The 19973-nt window shown below is 44.0% G+C and overlaps 1 long non-coding RNA gene across 1 annotated transcript in view; it reads right to left on the bottom strand.

Annotated features, from left to right (window-relative positions):
• The window catches only part of LOC113627242 (uncharacterized), a 383675-nt gene that overhangs the window by 264303 nt on the left and 99399 nt on the right, over window positions 1–19973 (bottom strand). Inside the window, exon 3 of the long non-coding RNA XR_003435482.1 lies at window positions 2971–3044. This is a non-coding gene — a long non-coding RNA (uncharacterized LOC113627242). The remainder of the gene's footprint in view (window positions 1–2970; window positions 3045–19973) is intronic.

Raw genomic sequence — 19973 nt, 5'->3', positions numbered from 1 at the left:
AAGCAGAGGGCTGTGCCCCGCTCCCCACGCCAGCAGGAGATGCCCCACAAGTGCCCTCCTTCCCTCATCACCCTCTCCGCTCGCGCTTCCTGGTACCTGGCAGCCAGCCCTCCCTAGCTTTATTTTTTTTTTCCTGCAACATATCTAGCATCTCTTCTTTGTTATTTCAAAGTACCGTCCAACAGAGCTCAGACTGGCATCCCTCATCCTCCCACCAGCCTCCCGAGCTCCTCCATCGTCCCTCCAGAAACCACGGCACAAGCACTCTTTACACACAGCCTCCTCATCAGCGGAGCCCGTATCTCCCTCTGGTTTTCAGCTTAAAAGAAGTTTCTAAAAACCCTCATCTACAAACAGCCCCCCTCTTTGCAATAATATCCAGGTTGTATTTTCAGCCATTGTCTCTTTAGACCAGGGACTGCATTTGATTAAATCACGCGGTACGTGTATTGCCGACCCCCTCCCAGCCTGCATCAGCCTTTGATGGGAACTATCTTATCTGTAATCAGTTTACTGGGTTATGGACCCAAATTTCCTCTGCAAAACATCAGGCTGGGAGGCTTCGCCCACCCCTCCTCCTAGGAATGCAGCTCGGCTTTGATAAACCTGAGATTCCATTCCCTAGAACTTCAGAGTCCAACAGAGCCTTGGTTCCAATCCAACACTCACCATCCCAGGGCAAAGCTAATTTTAAGTTTTATTTCAACACACTGTAAGGTGACCACGGTGTTCAGCAAGACGAAAGAGATGATTTCAACAAACAATGATTGTAAACCTACAATGTTCCAGCTGTTTCAGATAAGCATAGACTGACTTCCTGGGGCTCACATCTGGGTGGGGGCCAGGAGAAAGACTGAACACTAAATCGTTTACCATTTGATGTGATAAGTGCAATATTATGAGTATGGGAAAGGTATTCAGCTGACTTGGTGATACCCGCTCTGTGTTTTTTGTTAAAATGCTAGGGCTTCCCTGGTGGCGCAGTGGTTGAGAGTCCGCCTGCCGATGCAGGGGACACAGGTTCGTGCCCCGGTCTGGAAAGATCCCACATGACGTGGAGCAGCTGGGCCCGTGAGCCATGGCCGCTAAGCCTGCGCATCCGGAGCCTGTGCTCCGCAACGGGAGAGGCCACAACGGTGAGAGGCCCGCGTACCGCAAAATAAAAAAAATAAAATAAATAAAAAAAAAAAAAAACAATGCTAGTGAAGTTATGGCAAGATTTATAAGAGAGCAATGAGAAAACACACTCAAAGAATCAGAATAGCGAGCATAACATCCTCCCACCCCACCCCCATAATCACGCTCCTAGGAATTTATCCTAAGTTACAACTAAAAAAAAAAAAAAAAAAAAATACTTAAGGATGTTCAATATATTGTTTTCTAATAGAAATGGTAATTGAGATACATCAGCTCAAGGATATAGTATGTAGTTATTTAAATAAATTATGGAGACTAGTCATCAGAACTCTATTTGGGATCTAATTTCAAGCAAAAGAAGGAACACACAAAGTTACCTTCAATAACTGCCTGTGGGGACTTCCCTGGTGGTTCAGTGGTTAAGACTCCACACTTCCAATGCAGGAGGCACAGGTTCGATCCCTGGTCAGGGCACTAAGATTCCACATGCCACAGGGTGTGGCCAAAAAGTGTGCAAAAAAAACCCCAAACCTGCCTGTGGATTCTGCACTCAATGTCCTCACCTTCTACTGGGTTTCGCTTTGAACACCGGTAGTCTGAAGGGTCTTTCTCTCCATGCTCCCGTTCAACTCTCAGAACAACCCTGTGACGTTGATATTGTGCTCCCCATCTTATAGATAAGGTAATAAGGCTCAGAGAGGCTTAAATGACAGGCACGCAGCATCTAAATCAAGGAGCTCTAACCTAGGTCTCCTAACTCCACATCCAGGGCTCTTTCCTGATTTCCATCATCTAGCCAGGTCTGAGGACCAGGAAGAACCACTAATGCTATGGGTGGGCAGTGAGACACTGGGACCATCTGTCTGCTGCTGGAAAACGCCATGAAGAAGGCCACAACTCCTCACAAGAACACATGGATGTGTCTTTGTCCCAAGACGTCTGAGCCGGCCAGTGGGGATGGAGAGGGCGCCTTTTCCAGCCAAACCGCAGCTGCTGAAGACGAGCTTGCTGAGAGGAAAAGCATGTAACCAACATGCACCAATTTATGCAACTATATCAGGGCTCGGCAATGGGAGGCAGGGACAGAGGGACAGAAATAACCATCTTTGCTGCCCCGTTGCTGAGTAACCACCAAAAGCAGGCATTTAAGAGTGTGTTCATCCATTCACCCGTTGATGGACACTTAGATTGTTTCTACATCTTGGCTATGGTGAATAACGCTGTAATGAACACTTAGGAGCACAGATATATCTTTGAGATCCTGATTTCCATTCTTTGGGACAAATACCCAGGAGTGGACTTGCTGGATCACATGTAGTTCTATTTTTAATTTTTTGAAGAACCTCCATACTATTTTTCATAGCAGTTGCACCATTTTACATTCCCAACCACAAGGGTTCCAATTTCTACATGCATACAAAGGAATATTATTCGGCCTTGAAAAATAAGGAAATCCTGCCATGTGAGACAAAATGAACACAACTGAGGCTGTGCTAATAAGCGAGCCACAGGAAGACAAATACTGTATAATTCCACTTATATGAGGCATCTAAAATAGTCAAACTCAGAGAAGCAGAGAGCAGAAGGGTGGTTTCCAGAGGCTGGGGGAGAGGGAAATGGGGAGTTGCCATTCAACAGGTATAAGGCTTCAGTTAAGCAAGACAAATAACTTCTAGAGCTCTGCCATACGACATCATGCCCATAGTTAACAATAACATATTATACACTTCAAACTTTAAGAGAGTAGATCTCATGTTGTGTTCTTATCATACACACATAAAAACCACAGTACGTACATCTGAGTTAGGTAGACATCTAGACACCTGAGCTTACCTCTGTTTTCCCCTTCACTTGCTGTGGTGACCTTGGGCAAGTCCATCAATCGCTCTGTGTCTCTGTCTCCTCACCTGTAAAATAAGGAGAATAATAGTACTTACCTCATAGAATTATCATGAAGTTCAATGTTTTTTCTGATATTAATAAGCTTAGAACAGTTCCTAGAATATACTAGGACAGACATCATCTTAAGTGCTGGCTATCCACTTCTCAACTTATCCTCAAGACTCCCTGTAAGGAAGAAACTGGGATTTCCATCTTACAGGTGAGGAGACTGAGGCTGTGGGAGCTTAAGGTTATATGCAGCAGCACATGCATGAGGGACCAGCGAATGGCATCAACGGTAGGCCCTGCCAAAGTATGGAGAAGGAAGAGATTCCGCTGGTTATGTAAACCTGGAAGGCTTCCTGAAGGAGATGGCATGGCATCTGAGCTTTAAAGAACATGGAAGATGCGAACCAATGTTTTGAGTTGCTGATGGTGGGGACAAAGCACAGTGTTGAGAGGATGGATGGAAGTTCAAGAATAAAGAGATTGGTAGAATAGGCCTATTCTGTCCTGGGCCTCGAATGCCTGGCCAAGGTGTCTGAAGATGCTTCCTTGGCAGTGGTGAGTCAGAAAGGCTGTGGGGCAGGAGTGGGAACAGTGTGTAAGGACGATCATCCGTTCACCTGGTCACCATGGGCCCATCAGGAACCCACTTCAAGTGCCAGTTTGTACCCCTGGCCTCTCTCTCCACCATTCCCTCCTCTGAACAGGCTCTGAGTGAGGCTGAAGGCAGAAACCAATGAGACACAGTCCCAGGAGTCAAGGCTGTCCTGCTCTAGCCCAGCACTTCTTAGACTTTTAATGTGCATCTGAATCCCCCCCCACCGAGTTGATTACAAACAGATTCTGATTCATTAAGTCTGGGGCGGGGCCTGAGAATCTGAATTTCTAACAAGCTCCCAGGTGATGCTGATCACTGGACCATGCTTGGAGTAATAAGAGTCTAACGTGTTTGCTCCCTTTCTAGTTTCACAGTTGTAATCCCAACAAGTAGCACAATGCCTGGTTCAAAGCGGGTGCTTCATAAAACGTGTTAAACTGAAAAATCTTAATCACTTTTACTCCTGTTACCACTGAGTTTGATTAAGGAGACCACTCCCTCCCCCACACACACACACACACACATCAGTGGCCATTTCGTCTTCTTTGGCACATCATCCCACAACCTAACTAGTAGAATTCAACATCCCTTTTCCAATCTATCACACTGTCTTTTTTTTTTTTTTTTTTTTTTTCGGTACGCGGGCCTCTCACTGTTGTGGCCTCTCCCGTTGTGGAGCACAGGCTCGGGACACGCAGGCTCAGCGGCCATGGCTCATGGGCCCAGCTGTTCCACGGCACGTGGGATCCTCCCGGACGGGGGCACGAACCCGTGTCCCCTGCACCAGCAGGCGGACTCTCAACCACTGCACCACCAGGGAAGCCCCTATCACACTGTCTTTATGAATGACTTTAAACCCTTGGGCTCTTTTCTTTCTGTTACAAAAATGATGCATGTTTATTGAAAAAAACAGAGGAAAAATGAGCAAAAAGAAGAAGAAACTGTGACCTGATACACACCCTTTCTGACTCTGTGTGTGTTACAGAATGGAACATTCATTCCATTGGGATTTTAATTATCTTAAACTATGAAGGATAACTTCCCATGTCAAAAATATCATTTTAATGGTTACATAACATTTCATTATTTTAAATTTTCATAAAGCACACGTTTCACTGATGTAAAATATAGTGATGTTAAAAAATAGGACACAAGCTCCATACTGAACGACCAAATGAAGAAGGTACAGACGAAATGTTACAATGCCTAAGGTTTGCTCTAAAATCATCCAGTGAGTGGGAAAGCGGGAGACGACGGAGCCAGATCAGGATGAGCCATATGTAGGCCATCGTTAAACTGGCCTGCATTATACAGCCCTCTCACTTTTGCATGTGTTGGTAACTTTCCATAATAAAAGTTTTAAAATAAAAGCAAGGTCCAAATGAGGTCTAGGAACATGTACACGCTGTTATATTTAAAAAGGATAACCAACAAGGACCTACTGTATAGCACAGGGAACTCTCCTCAATGTTATGTGGCAGCCTGGATGGGAGGGGAGTCTGGGGGAGAATGGATACATGCATACGTATGGCTGAGTCACTGTGCTGTGCACGTGAAACTATCACAACATTGTTAATTGGCTATACTCCAATAAAAAAGGTTTTTAAAAAAGTACATAACTTCCATGATATTTTTTAGTCACTAAGATTTAAAACTCAAATTTATCTAGATTATTTGTATTAATTTTTTTAATACATCTTTATTGGAGTATAATTGCTTCACGATACCGTGTTAGTTTCTGTTGCACAACAAAGCGAATCAGCCACATGCATACACATGTCCCCATGTCCCCTCCCTCTTGAGCCTCCCTCCCACCCTCCCTATCCCACCCCTCTAGGTCATCGCAAAGCACCGAGCCAATCTCCCTGTGCTATGCCGCTGCTTCCCACCAGCCAACTATTTTACATTCGGTAGTGTATATACGTCAATGCTACTCTCACTTCGCCCCAGCTTCACCCTCCCACCCCATGTAATCAAGTCCTTTCTCTATATCTACCTCTTTATTCCTGCCCTGCAACTAGGTTCATCAGTACCATTTTGGTTTTTTTTTTTTTAGATTCCATATATATGTGTTAGCATACAGTATTTGTTTTTCTCTTTCTGACTTACTTCACTCGGTATGACAGACTCTAGGTCCAGCCACCTCACTACAAATAACTCAATTTCATTTCTTTTTATGGCTGAGTAATATTCCATTGTATATACGTGCCACATCTTCTTTATCCATTCATCTGTTAATGGACACTTAGGTTGCTTCCATATCCTGGCTATTGTAAATACTGCTGCAATGAACATTGCGGTGCATGTCTCTTTTTGAATTATGGTTTTTTCGGGCTATATGCCCAGTAGTGGGATTGCAGGGTCATATGGTAGCTCTATTTTTAGTTTTTTAAGGAAACTCCATACTGTTTTCCATAGTGGTTATATCAATTTACATTCCCACCAACAGTGTAGGAGGGTTCCCTTTTTTCCACACCCTTTCCAGCATTTATTGTTTCTAGCTCTTTTGATAATGGTCATTCTGACCAGCATGAGGTGATACCTCTTTGTAGTTTTCATTTGCATTTCTCTAATAATTAGTGACGGTGGAGCATCTTTTCATGTGCCTCTTGGCCATCTGTTTGTCTTCCTTGGTAGGCTCACTGTTTTTTTTTTTGATATTGAGCTCCATGAGCTGTTTGTATATTTGGAGATTAATCCTTTGTCTGCTGTTTCATTTGCAAATATTTTCTCCCATTCTGAGGGTTGTCTTTTTGTCTTATTTATGGTTTCTTTTGCTGTGCAAAAGCTTTTAAGTCCCATTTGTTTATTTTAGTTTTTATTTCTATTACTCTAGGAGGTGGGTCAAAAAAGATCTTGCTGTGGTTTATGTCAAAGAGTGTTTTTCCTATGTTTTCCTCTAAAAGTTTTATAGTGTCTGGTCTTACAGTTAAGTCTTTAATCCATTTGGAGTTTATTTTTGTGTATGGTGTTAGGTAGTGTTCTAATTTCAGTCTTTTACATGTAGCTATCCAGTTTCCAAAGCACCACTCATTGAAGAGGCTGTCTTTTCTCCATTGTATGTTCTTGCCTCCTTTGTCATAAATTAGGTGCCCATATGTGTGTAGGTTTATCTCTGGTCATTCTATACTGTACCATTGATCTATATATCTGTTTTTGTGCCAGTACCATACTGTCTTGATTACTGTAGCTTTGTGGTATAGTTTGAAGTCAGGGACCCTGATTCCTCCAACTCCATTTCTCTTTCTCAAGATCGCGTTGGCTATTCAGGGTCTTTTGTGTTTTCATACGAATTGTAAGATTTTTTGTTCTAATTCTGTGAAGAATTCCATTGGTAGTTTGATAGGGATTGCATAGTTTGATAGTTTGATAGGTAGTTTGATAGGTAGTTTGATAGTAGATTGCCTTGGGTAATATAGTCATTTTCACAATATTGATTCTTCCAATCCAAGAACATGGTATATTTCTCCATCTGTTTATGTCATCTTTGATTTCTTTCATCAGTGTTTTATAGTTTTCTGAGTACAAGTCTTTTGCCTCCTTAGGGAGGTTTATTCTGAAGTATTTTCTTCTTTTTGTTGCAATGGTAAATGGGAGTGTTTCCTTAATTTCTCTTTCTGATTTTTCGTTGTTGGTGTATAGGAATGTCAGAGATTTCTGTGCATTAATTTTGTATCCTGCAACCTTACCAAATTCATTGATTAGTTCTAGTAGTCTTCTGGTGGCATCTTTAGGATTTTCTATGTATAGTATCATGTCATTGGCAAATAGTGACAGTTTTACTTCTTCTTTTCCAATTTGTATTCCTTTTATTTCTTTTTCTTCTCTGATTGCCATGGCTAGGACTTCCAAAACTATGTTGAATAAGAGTGGCAAGAGTGGAGATCCTTGTCTTGTTCCTGATCCTAGTGGAAATGCTTTCAGTTTTTCACCATTGAATATGATGCTTGCTGTGAGTTTGTCATATATGGTCTTTATTATGTTGAGGGAGGTTCCCTCTCTGCCAATTTTCTGGTGAGTTTTTATCATAAATAAGTGTTGAATTTTGTCAAAAGCTTTTTCTGCATCTATTGCGGTGACCATATGGTTTTTATTCCTTAGTTAATGTGGTGTATCACATTGATTGATTTGCGTATACTGAAGAATCCTTGGGATTCTGGGATATCCCTGGGATAAATCCCACTTGATCATGGTGTATGATCCTTAATGTGCTGTTGGATTCTGTTTGCTAGTATTTTGTTCAGAATTTTTGCATTTAAGTTCATCAGTGATATTGGTCTATAATTTTCTTTTTTTGTGATATCTTTTTCTGGTTTCAGTATCAGGGTGATGGTGGCTTCGTAGAATAAGTTTGGGAGTGTTTCTCCCTCTGCAATTTTTTGGAAGAGTTTGAGAAGGATCGGTGTTAGCTCTTCTCTAAATATTTAAGAAAATTCACCTGTGAAGCCATCTGGTCCTGGACTTTTGTTTGTTGGAAGATTTTTAATTATGGTTTCAATTTCATTACTTGTGATAGGTCTGTTTATATTTTCTAATTCTTCCTGGTTCAGTCTTGGAAAATTGTACCTTTCCAAGAATTTGTTCATTTCTTCGTGGTTGTCCATTTTATTGGCATAGAGCTGGTTTTAGTAGTCTCTTATAATCCTTTGTATTTCTGCAGTGTCAGTTGTGATTTCTCCTTTTTTATTTCCAATTTTATTGATTTGCGTCCTCTCCCTTTTTTTCTTGATGAGTCTGGTTAAGGGTTTATCAATTTTGTTTATCTTCCCAAAGAACCAGCTTTTAGTTTTATTGATCTTTGCTACTGTTTTCTTCGTTCCTATTTCATTTATTTCTGCTCTGATCTTTATGATTTCTTTCCTTCTGCTGACTTTGGGTTTTCTTTGTTCTTCTTTCTCTAGTTGTTTTAAGTGTATGGTTAGACTGTTTATTTGAGATTTTTCTTGTTTCTTGAGGTGAGATTGAATTGCTATGAACTTCCCTCTTAGAACTGCTTTTGCTACGTCCCATAGGTTTGAGGTCATCGTGTTTTCATTGTCATTTGTTTCTATGTATTTTTTTCTTTCTTCTTTGGTTTCTTCAGTGAGCTCTTGGTTATTTAGTAGCACACTGTTTAGCCTCCATGTATTTGTGTTTTTTACAGTTTTTTTCCTGTAATTGATTTCCAATCTCATAGCGTTGTGGTTAGAAAAGATGTTTGATATGATTTCAATTTTATTAAATTTTCCACGGCTTGATTTGTGACCCAAGATGTGATCTATCCTGGAGAATGTTCCATGTGCACTTGAGAAGAAAGTGTATTCTGCCACTTTTGGGTGGAATGTTCTGTAAATATCAATTAGATCTATCTAGTCTATTGTGTCATTTAAAGCTTGTGTTTCCTTACTTATTTTCTCTTTGGATGATCTGTCCATTGTTGTGAGTGGGGTGTTAAAGTTCCCTAGTATTATTGTGTTACTGTCGATTTCTCCTTTCATGTTTGTTAGCATGTGCCTTATATATTGAGGTGCTCCTATGTTGGGTGCATAAACATTTATAATTGTTATATATTCTTCTTGATTTGATCATTATGTAGTGTCTCTCCTTATCTCTTGTAACAGTCTTTATTTTAAACTCTATTTTAGCTGATACGAGTATTGCTACTCCAGCTTTCTTTTGATTTCCATTTGCATGGAATATCTTTTCCCATCCCTTCACTTTCAGTCTGTATGTGTCCCTAGGTCTGAAGTGGGTCTCCTGTAGACAGCATATATATGGGTCTTGTATTTGTACCCATTCAGCCAGTCTGTGTCTTTTGGTTGGGGCATTTAATCCCTTTACATTCAACGTTATTATCAATATGTATGTTCCTATTACCATTTTCTTAACTGTTCTGGGTTTGTTTTTATGGGTCTTTTTCTTCTCCTGTGTTTCCTGCTCAGAGAAGTTTCTTTAGCATTTGTTGTAAAGCTGGTTTGGTGGTGTTGAATTCTCTTAGCTTTTGCTTGTCTCAAAAGCTTTTGACTTCTCTATTGAATCTGAATGAGATCCTTGCTGGGTAGAGTAATCTTGCTTGTAGGTTTTTCTCTTTCATCACTTTAAGTATATCCTGCCACTCCCTTCTGGCCTGCAGAGTTTCCACTGAAAAATCAGCTGATAACCTTACGAGGATTCCTTTGTATGTTATTTTTTGTTTTCCCCTTGCTGCTTTTAATGTTTTTTCTTTGAATTTAATTTTTGTTAGTTTGATTAATATGTGTCTCGGTGTGTATTTCCTAGGGTTTATCCTGTATGGGACTCTCTGTGCTTCCTAGTGATTATTTCCTTTCCCATGTTAGGGAAGTTTTCCCCTATAATATCTTCAAATATTCTCTCAGACTCTTTCTTTTTCTCTTCTTCTTCTGGGACCCCTATAATTCGAATGTTGGTGCATATAATGTTGTCCCAGAGGTCTCTGAGATTGTCTTCAATTCTTTTCATTCTTTTTTCTTTATTCTGCTCTTCAGCAGTTATTTCCACCATTTTGTCTTCCAGCTCACTTATTCGTTCTTCTGCCTCAGTTATTCTGTTATTGATTCCTTCCAGTATATTTTTCATTTCAGTTATTGTGTTGTTCATCTCTGTTTGTTCTTTAGTTCTTCTAGATCTTTGTTAAAGATTTTTTGTATTTTCTCAATCCGTGCTTCCATTCTATTTCCAAGATTCTGGATCATCTTTAGTATCATTACTCTGAATTCTTTTTCAGGTAAATTGCCTTTTTCCTCTTCATTTATTTGATCTTGTAGGCTTTTTACCTTGCTCCTTCATCTGTGACATCTTTTTTTGCCTTTTTTTTTTTTTTTTTTTAATGAGTGGGATTGTGTTCCTGTTTTACTGGTTGTTTGGCCTGAGGCTTCCAACACTGGAGTTGTAGGCTATTGGGTAGAGCTAGGTCTTAGTGCTGAGATGAGGAACTCTGTGAGACCTCACTCCGATGAATAGTCCCTGGGGTCTAAGGTTCTCTGTTAGTCCAGTGGTTTGGACTTGGAGCTCCCACTGCAGGAGCTTCCACCTGACCCTGGGCTTGTGAATGAAGATCCCACAAGCTGCATGGGGCAACAGAAAAAAAAAGAGAGAGAGAACAATAACAAAGTAAAAAGTAAAATTAGACTAGGAAACTAACAGATATGTTAGAAAGAAGGTAAAAATAAAAATACAGATGAATCAACAACTGGAAGATACATCAGTACCACAATATTAAAAAAGTGGAGGAGGAAAGAAGGGTGGGCCGGGGGTGGGGTGTCCTTGGCTGTGGAGGGCGGGGCCAATGCTCAGGACCCACAGGGCTGGAAAAGGCCCTGGGGGCTGTGAGGGGTGGTGCTTAGGCTCAAGGAACAGAAGGGGCCCAGGCCTGCCCACCACCCCTGGTCTCAGAGGGCAGGGGACCTCACCTGGGAGCCCAGTAGGCTTCCTGGGCTCCAGTTGGGGTAAACACCCTCCTCTCCTCTCCTGCTCTTCCGGTCTGGGGTCTGGGAGGGCCCCTCTCACCTGCCTCTCCTGATCTCCTGGGTCTCCCTCCTATGTCCCCAGGACCAATGTGCATGGGGGGTGGGGGGGGAAGGGGGGCCCTTGGAGGGCAGGGGAATGGCCTGGGAGCTCAGCAGACTCCTCATGTCCGCGTGGTAGGGGCAATCGCCCTCCGCTCCTCTCCCGGTCTTCCCAGAGGCCCCCTCCCGCCTGCTTCTCCTGATCTCCCCAGCCTCCCTCCTATGCGTCCAGCACCCACGTGACCTGGATGGGGCTTTGGAGCAGGGGAACCGGGGGGAGCTCAGCAGGCTCCCCGGCCCCAGTGAGCCAGGCAATCGCCCTCCGCTCCTCTCCCGCTCTTCCCAGAGAGCCCCTCCCACCTGCCTCTCCTGATCTCCCCGGCCTCAGGGGCACCGGTCTTGTCTGGCCTCCACTTCTCCTCCCCCCTCCATCCCCCTACGTCCTACCGGTTCACTCTGGGGTTCCTCCCCTCTCCTTGGGGATTAGAGTTCCCCAGCAGCAGCTGGCAGGCACCCTAGTTGTGAGGAGACGCTAACTCCACGTCTTCCCACACCGCCATCTTGACTCCTTCCCTTTTTTCCATCTTCTGTATTAATTTTAAATTATTTTCTCTTCAAAATTTCTTAGGAGCTAATTACTGTCTTTGTTACAAAACAAAAAAAGAAGAGGTCTAGGAAGAGGATTCTGAGACAGGGATAGAGATGCAAAGTGTTAGAAGTTAGTTTTTCACCCTCCAAGAAGGAACAATGTTTCATTAAGGACCATTTAGCCTGTGGCTTCAAAATTCCAAGATCCTAGAGCTATTGAATTGCACTAGAATAATCCGCCTTTCTTATTTCTGGTCCTGTCAGGATGGATTTGCATTTTAAGTGCATGCTTGATGTCATGTCTAAATTGGAACTAATTGAGACGTGCAGGAATGTGGACGTGTGCTCCAGCCTCGATGGGGACCACAGGGGGTTTGCCCATTTAGAGCCCTGCAGACAGATGGGGGTTCTGGGAAGCAGGGGGCACAGCCTGCCCTATCTCTAGCTTGTATGAATCTTAGTCAGATCAGTTCACCTCTCCGAGCCTCAGTTTCCTAATCTGTAAGAGGAAAGGATTTGAACCACCTTTAATTTACAACCTCTCTCTGCTCAAAAGTAATGAGGTTCCACTATGGGAACGCCTTCACCACTCTGCTCTGCAATATGCAAATCAGCTAAACTTGGTAACTGGACAAAGCTGATGAGAACAACTTAATAAACTCTGATAACACTGCACAAAGTAATTGTTCAATTTTCTCAAAGGGAAACTCCGGGGGGTGGGGAGCAGGGGAGCCTTAGCAATTACCTGTTTGTTAATCACCTCATCCAGTAGAAGCCAAATAAGAATGAAGACTGTGTATGTGGGGGGAGGGGGGTGTTGGTTTTCATTCTGCTTAACTGTACTTTCATCTGAACACTTTTAAGCGTTGCTTTTGTCTTCCTCATCTGGATGTTGACTGAGTCCTGTTATCAGGATTTTAATTAACACCAGGTAGAGAAGGGGAAGCAGGATGATACACTATTACTTCTGTGTGATTTAACGTCAATGCTGGAGACTCTTCTTCGAGGAGCTGTTGAAAGTGTCTTATCTCATGCATTCCAAGGATGGCTGTTTCATGTAAATGTCATTTCTGCTGTCCAAAATGTTACAACACACGCAAGCACAACAGAACTACTGTCTTGTTCTAAGAGACACTCAGGAGCTAGCAAGCTTTTGATCAAAGGCACGATTCGAACATCAAAGTAACACCTCTTCTGTTAAATTCAGGAATCAAGACTCAGAATAAAGGGATGGAGCCTCTGGCTTTAGTGATAGCCTAGCCTCCTATGCTGGAAAATGCTTAAATTTCCAAGGTTTAATCCATTTGCAGACAGCTGGCCGGGAAGGGGCACTTGGAGGTACGAGCACATTTACTGCATCCTGTAGCCTACGTGCTTGTATTCAGTCTGTACATGTTCACCTGCTCCTGTGTAGGCTTCTCTCCTGGGACTAGAAAACTGGAGCTGCCATGACCCTCCCCACACAGAGGCAGTGGCTAAAAGCCCTTGGAGCAGGATGGAGCTCGGCTCAAAACCACGCTGTACCACTGGCCAGCTGTGTGACCTTATGTAACTTACCTTGACTTCCAGACCACCATGTCTATATACAGATGGTCCCCAACTTAGATGGTTCCACTTAAGGTTCTTCAACTTTACAATGATGCAAAAGCAACATGCAATCAGTGGAAACCGGACTTGGAATTTGGAATTTTGCTCTTTTCTCGGGCTAGATATATGTGGTACGATACTCTCTCAAGATGCTGGGCAGCGGCAGAGAGCTCACAGCCCCCCCCCACCTCAGCCACGCAATCACAAGGGTAAATAACCCATCCACGTATAACCATTCTGTACCCAGGCAGCCATTCTGTTTTTCACTTTAAGTACCACATTCAATAAATTACATGAGATATTCAAAACTTTATTAGAAAATAGGCTTTGTGTTAGATGATTTTGCCCAACTGTAGGCTTATATAAGTGTTCTGAGTACATTTAAGGTAGGCTAGGCTAGGCTAGGCTATGATGTTTGTAGGTTAGGTGTATTCAATGTCTTTTCAACTTACAATATTTTCAACTTATGATGGGTTTGTCACGATGTAACTCCATATATGTATATATAAACACACACACACATATATATAAATAATATGAATGTCAAAAACATTATGTTGCAAGAAAGAAGCTATAGTCTTAGAACAATGATCATTTCAACGGGGGACATGGGGCATGGGAGAACTTGCTGTGGGATGGGAATGCTCTATCTTAATCAGGGTGGTGGTAACATGGGTGTACACATGTGAAAAAGTCACCAAAACATACTCTGTGAAATGTATACCTCAATTAAAAAGGTTACATCAAAATACCATCATATCTGATGCACAGAACTGTTGTGAAGATAAAATGAAGATAGTCCATGGAAAGTACCTCTCCTGTTGGCCGGACTGAGTAAGTACAGTGAAGAATGGTTATGACGACTGTTTATGTTGTACTCATCATTAGTTATCCTTTTAGTGGAGTCACATCTGACACAGAAATTGGCGTCTACAGTTCGGCACATAAGTCTTTTCTGTTAAAATCGTCCTCTGAGAAACCCTTAAATTGTCCCTAAACTACAGTTTGCCTCATTTGGTACATACAGCCCTGCCCAGTAAAAGATGCTTCTATGTATAATGGAGTCAGTAATGGGCAGCAGGTAATAAAGACGGCTGGATGTAAGAAGCACACCTCTGTAGACAGTGAGACCACAACCAGGGGCTCAACCTGGAAGAGGCTCACGGGTACCGAGAGCAAGGGCAGACTAGCCTCATGGTCACGTCCCACTCCTGCCTGGAAATGGGCTCATTGAGACTGGCAGGTATAACCACCAGACCAGGCAAATTGCTAACTGCTCGCTCGCTCTCCCCCTCTCTCTGTCTCTCTCCCTTCCCCTCTCTGCCTCTCTCCCTCCCTCCCTCTCTCTGTCTCTATCTCTACCTGGATCTTTCTATTTTCCTTTCTCTCTCTCATTGAATTTGCATTAGTTAACGAAGCATAAGATACAACTTCACTGTACCGTATTTCCAGGCCTCCATCCCCAGTGCTGAAACACTGAAAGCTTTGTCTGGTCTGACTCAGGGGATTCTTCCCAGTTCCCAGAAGGAAAGAGATAAGAGGTTAACATTACACCAAACTGCATATTACTTTGCTTGAAAATAGAACAGCCGTCGCAGTACTGTTGGGTAAATCCACCATACTTCATATTTTGGGCTGTCTTTCTCAGCAAATCATTTTGCAAGCTTTACACAATCTCAGGTACCCTTGCACAACAGATGCCTAGACCTGGGAGACCATGTAGACAATTGCATCTCGGATCCAGTGCTCACTGTGGACAGACCCAGGAAGCAGCCGCCCACTGCCATGCCCTCGAGCACTGCCCTACACTGTGGAGCCCGCAGGGAACCACAGAGGAGGTGTGTTATTACCAGAGGAATCAGACCAGCCAGGGCTGCCCTGTGAATAGAAACCAAGGAGGGGGCCGGGCCCGTGGCTGGAGGGGCTTGGACTCTAATACTGGTGGGCTCCAGCCCCTCTCTTAGCGCGGTGCCTGACATCCCATTAGCCCACTTGGAGAGCCTCTATGGAGGCCTGGACAGGTGTTAAATTACCTTTCGTCACCCCACGGTGTGTGAGATATGCTGCAGAAGCAAATGTCACATCTCCTGAAGCAGGAGGTCCTGCCAGGGATTTTCTCTGAGCACAGGGATCCAGAGACTCTTTCACTTTTGACTTAGAAATGACCTGGATCAAGCACCCGGCTTTCTAAACATGACAGGATGATAAAAATATTCTCTGACAGCGTCTCCGTGTGAGACAGAAGGCTCCGAGCTGAGCTCCAAAGCTAGAAGAGTGAATGTCATCCCTTCTCTTATCCAATGGCCACTTATCATGCACAAGGACCTGCCCAGGCTGGCAAAGGGGCCATGGGAGATCAATAATGATTAGAAAAAGAATCTAATGTCTGTCTATAGAGCATTAGCCTTATTTTTATTATTTATTCATGTATTTACCTCCCCTCACCCCACCCCTATCAAGCACACTCTGAGCAACTTGAGGGCAGGAGACCATGTCTTTTTATCCTTGTAACTCTACAGCCAGCAAAGCATCTTTAATAAAACAGTTTCTTGCTTTAAAAAAAAAAAAAGAATCTGAAATAAATCACACCTACTATCTAGGTGTTTAAGGCTTATGTGAAAAGATGGAACATGTGAACATGAAAAAGTAAAGTTCAAGGACATCCAATTATTTTCCACAAACCTACACGAGGTGTCCGTCATGCGCCAGGCACTGCGCACCCTTTGGAAAATCAGAATGAGTCTGACATGGTGACCCCTGCAGCGAGTCACATCCCAACAGTGGAGCTGGGCAATTAAACACATCATTATGCAGAGTGACAGGGAGTAAGAGAGGTGTATCAACAGCCTGTCCAAGCAAAAAGAAGTGTTAATCATTTACACCTGGGTGTGTCCGAAAAACATTTGAATTTTGGCGTGCTGAGTAAGTAGGACTTAGCCGAGGAGGCAACGTGAGGAAGGGCATTCCAGGCACAGAGAATAGCATGAACAGTGGCAGGGCGGCTGGACAGACACAAAGTGCCATGGCAGGAAGGCTGGAAAAGGTCATGAAGGGCCTTGCGCCCAGGTTTAGAGCTTGAACTTGGCCCAGGCGGGAGGAGGAATGGGGAGATGAGAGGGCAGCCCGGCATCAGTGTCAGGTGTGGCTGGGAGGGTAGGAGGAAGGAGGTGCGGAAGCCTGCGTGAGCGCAGTGCGGCTGAAGGGGATGAACAGGGCTCACGGGCAGCTTCCCGGTGGCATTTGGAGCAGAAGAATTCTCAGTCCGATTCCATGATGGAATCAGCACCGATTCCCTACAGAAGCTCCCTCAGCACTCACTCCCCCGGAACCTCAAGAAAAGTGTTAAACCCTTTCCCTGCGTCACGGAAGCTTTCTGCTTCCCTTCCTCCCAAAGCCACAAACTGAAGACAAGAGATTCTTAATCACACACCTTCTGATTTCCCAGTGTACTTTTCCAACCAGTGAGAAAATGTTCCTCACTGAAGGGTTTGCTTTGTTCTTAAAAGAATCAGGCCATTTTTCTCTCCAGAATCTTAAGAACAATTACAAACGTGAAAAGACATGGTTTTCCAATAAGGGGATAAAAAAGAAGCGGAAGATACAGTTCTTGCCCTTGAAAGATGAACAAGGCAGGTTCTCTTTACCCCACTGAGGAGCAGCAAAATCTCTGGATTGCACCAAACAAGGGACGGAGCAAATCCAGAGGCTGCCTCGTCTTCCTCAGGCCCCTCGGGCTTAGGACTCATATTCAAAGTCACCCATCTTTAAGCCAACAGCAAGGGAAGTAGTTTCCCTTTCTTACCACCTCATCTGATGATGTTTGTCATTCATCATGGAAAATGAAAAGTCATTCACATGGCTCCCCAGTGCCTCCCTCCATTCATCAGAGGAGGCCAAGTTGGCCAGAAGGTGTCTTGTCCTCTTCCCAAAGGACCTTAGTTTGAGTCCAAGTGAAGCAGAAGCAGACCCTGAGGCAAAGAATCAGGCTCAAGAGCGTCATCGGTATCATACAATAAACACAGAAATGGAAACAGAGCAGGTGACTCCACCAAGGTCTCACCCAACATGATGGTTAATGTGCATGTTTTTAACTAGGAAACTTCAATGGAATGGGATACTATCAAATATATGTTTTTCTGAGTTGGTTGCAACCACAGGAGGATTCTTTCCATTTCACACACACACGCACACACACACACACTGAATTGCAGGTGGAAAAGAAAGAAACTCTCTGTTAACAAGTTCCACAACCTGAAGTAATGACAAATGTCACAATATCAAGCTTTTCGATATCCAGGGGGATGGAGCAGAGTCTAGTCTTCCCGGGGTTGCTCACGATCCATCTGATATCAAGCCCATGACTCGCCTGGCTCCTCCCAACCTCTTCCTCCAATCACTACACACCCACCATGTGCCGGACGCTTCAAGCATCGTCACAAGCCCTCACGGTAGCCCTGGAAAGAAGAAAATGCCGTCTGCGTTTTACAAACTGTGACTCATCGGCTACTGGTGGAGCCATGATCCAAACCCAGACCTGTGTGAGTCAAAGCCACCCTCTTGACAACACAACACATTCCTCATTAAGAAGGAATTGTTCTAACGTTAGTGCTGCCTGCCTTCTTCATTCATTCATTCAGGAATCTCTACGGAGCATCTCTTTTGGGCAGGTCCCCCCTTGGAGGAGGTCAGCAGTGGGGAAATCATAAAGAAATTATAAAACTCCCAGCGTTCCTATGGGACAGGAATTGAACTTAGCTCCAGACGGGCATCGGGCATTAGAGCAGAAATCACGCAGGGCTGCCGTGACTGTGCATGTGTCTGCCTTTGCATGTTGGATGATGTCCACAGTACTGATCAATGCTGATCAATCCTCATATCTGACAGATGAGGAAACTGCAAGTCACTGAGTGGATGTGACTTGCCTGTGCTTCACACTGAGTCAATGACAGAAAGTCAAAAAGGAAACTCAGGCCTGCTGACTCCCAGTCCAGTGCTCTTTCTGGGACCAGGGGATGAGCCGCCTTGGGGAGATCTTGCCAGCTGCCTCGTCATGTCTACTTCCAGCTGTGCCGCTCTGACTCATCCCTCAGACTCACCTCCCCTCTCTCCGTCTAACCCACAGACGCCCTCCCCTCTCCAGGCCTCCCAGGCAGCCCCACTCCCCTCCACAGCCTGTCCCTTGATTAGGCTCAGGGGTGGGTCTCATCCTGTTCAGTGATGACCAGGATAACTAATGCCCATCAAGCACATACAGACCCTCTGAGCAGCCTGGCCAACAGTCTCACTTTAGGGAGCAAATAAATCCCACACCTGTGAGAGACTGATGGAGGGCAACGCATCCCCAAGAAGCCACTCGGGAGACATGCCGTGTTCTAGGACTTTGCTGTGACAACTTTGCAATGTACTTGGGCCATGTGAACAAAGGCAGGTCCGTAACAGGCAGGCTGCCCTGCCCTCTGGAATGAGAAACCACCCAAGCTCAATAGAGGTTCTTTTTTTTTTTTTTACATCTTTATTGGAGTATAATTGCTTTACAATGGTGTGCTAGTTTTTGCTTTATATCAAAGTGAATCAGTTATACATATACATATGTCCCCATATCGCCTCCCTCTTGCGTCTCCCTCCCACCCTCCCCATCCCACCCCTCTAGGTGGTCACAAAGCACCGAGCTGACCTCCCTGTGCTATGCGGCTGCTTCCCACTAGCTATCTATTTTACGTTTGGCAGTGTATATATGTCCATGCCACTCTCTCGCTTTCTTAAAATAAGAACAAACTTGAACACCCGGTTGATGGAGGCGGGTTAATGGGAAAGGAAGAGCATGGTGAGGCAGGGAGGGAAAGGAAGAGAAAGGAAGGGAGTTTTGCTCAAGATCTATTGATTTTTTTTAACTCATAATGATAAAAAGATTTTTAAGGATATTTTTGGAATTTAAATGCTATGCACTAATTATAGCTTTCTCCCTTTGATGCTAACCAGGGGATTGGAAACTTTGAACACTTCGGGGGTTATTTTGCCCCAGACTTGATGCCTAGTGGTGTGTAGGAGGTAGAAGACAGTGGGCTTCAATGACTCTCTGCAGTGGGTGGTACGGGACGGTGAGCCGTACATCCTATAGAGGAGAGGTGGGACCCAGCCTCAAGGATTCAATTACTGTTGGTTAACTCGATGTCGCTTTTCTCAGGGAAAAGGACCGGGAGAGAGGGTGGAAGGGCTCTGCCAGCCAGAACTAAGAGTTTGAACTTCACCCTGTAAGCAAAGGTGGCACATGACCATTTAACCAAGGGAATACCATGAACAAACCTGTGTTTTGGAAAGCTTGCAACGTGGAGCCTGATAGGGGGGCAACATACCCTAATGGTTACCTAGCCTCAGAGAACACTGGCTCTGAGGCCACACCCAGTGTGCATCCGACTCCAGTTCTTCCTCCTATCAGTGGCGTCACTCCGGGCAAGTTATTTAACCTCTCCGGACCTTTGTTTCTCGTAAGTAAAATGAGCATATCAACTACACCTATCTCAGTGGCTTGACCTAGTGGGATAATCTATCTAAAGACCTGTCACATATATACATCTCCATAAATGGTCCCTAGAGTTTTCTGTATTCTCTTCCTAAGTCATAAATGTACAGAGAGAAATTAGAGCGGCTGCTTCTCAGTGACTGCCCCCAAG

Source organism: Aethalodelphis obliquidens, unplaced genomic scaffold, assembly GCF_003676395.1.
Source record: "Aethalodelphis obliquidens isolate GAN/ISIS:26980383/991018 unplaced genomic scaffold, ASM367639v1 scaffold20, whole genome shotgun sequence".
Lineage (NCBI taxonomy): Eukaryota > Metazoa > Chordata > Mammalia > Artiodactyla > Delphinidae > Aethalodelphis > Aethalodelphis obliquidens.
The sequence above is the reverse complement of the archived record's forward strand: the minus strand, read 5'-3'. Positions and strand labels throughout refer to the sequence as shown.